The following is a 449-nucleotide window of genomic DNA, read 5'->3' as shown; positions in this document are numbered from 1 at the left end:
GCCCATTTAAAAATGACAACAGTGAACACAATAGCTATCTGGTGTGAATGCCCTGCCTTGAACCATAGGTAATATAACAGGAGTTGCATCTTATTGGCCACGTTGCATAATAAGGTTGCATCTGATTGGTTAATTCTTGGTACCAGGCATCCTTATATATAAGTATAAGCACCTAATATTTTTTAAAAAGTCACTTTGGAACAAAAAGGGTAATCACTATTAATTATTCTTTGTGTAAATTAATAAAAATTATACCTATTTTTTGTCAGATTGGCAAAAAACATATTTTTGTTGTGCCACAGAATTTTAGTAATTAGTTTATGTGTCATAAGATGAAAAAGGTTGAAAATTGCTGACTAATGTATTTTTGTGGGTCCCTGTTAACAGCATTTTATAATATGAAACCTACTATGCCCCGTAAATAAGATGAATGTTAGAGACAAAAGAAA

Source organism: Myotis davidii, unplaced genomic scaffold, assembly GCF_000327345.1.
Source record: "Myotis davidii unplaced genomic scaffold, ASM32734v1 scaffold428, whole genome shotgun sequence".
NCBI lineage: Eukaryota > Metazoa > Chordata > Mammalia > Chiroptera > Vespertilionidae > Myotis > Myotis davidii.
The sequence above is the reverse complement of the archived record's forward strand: the minus strand, read 5'-3'. Positions refer to the sequence as shown.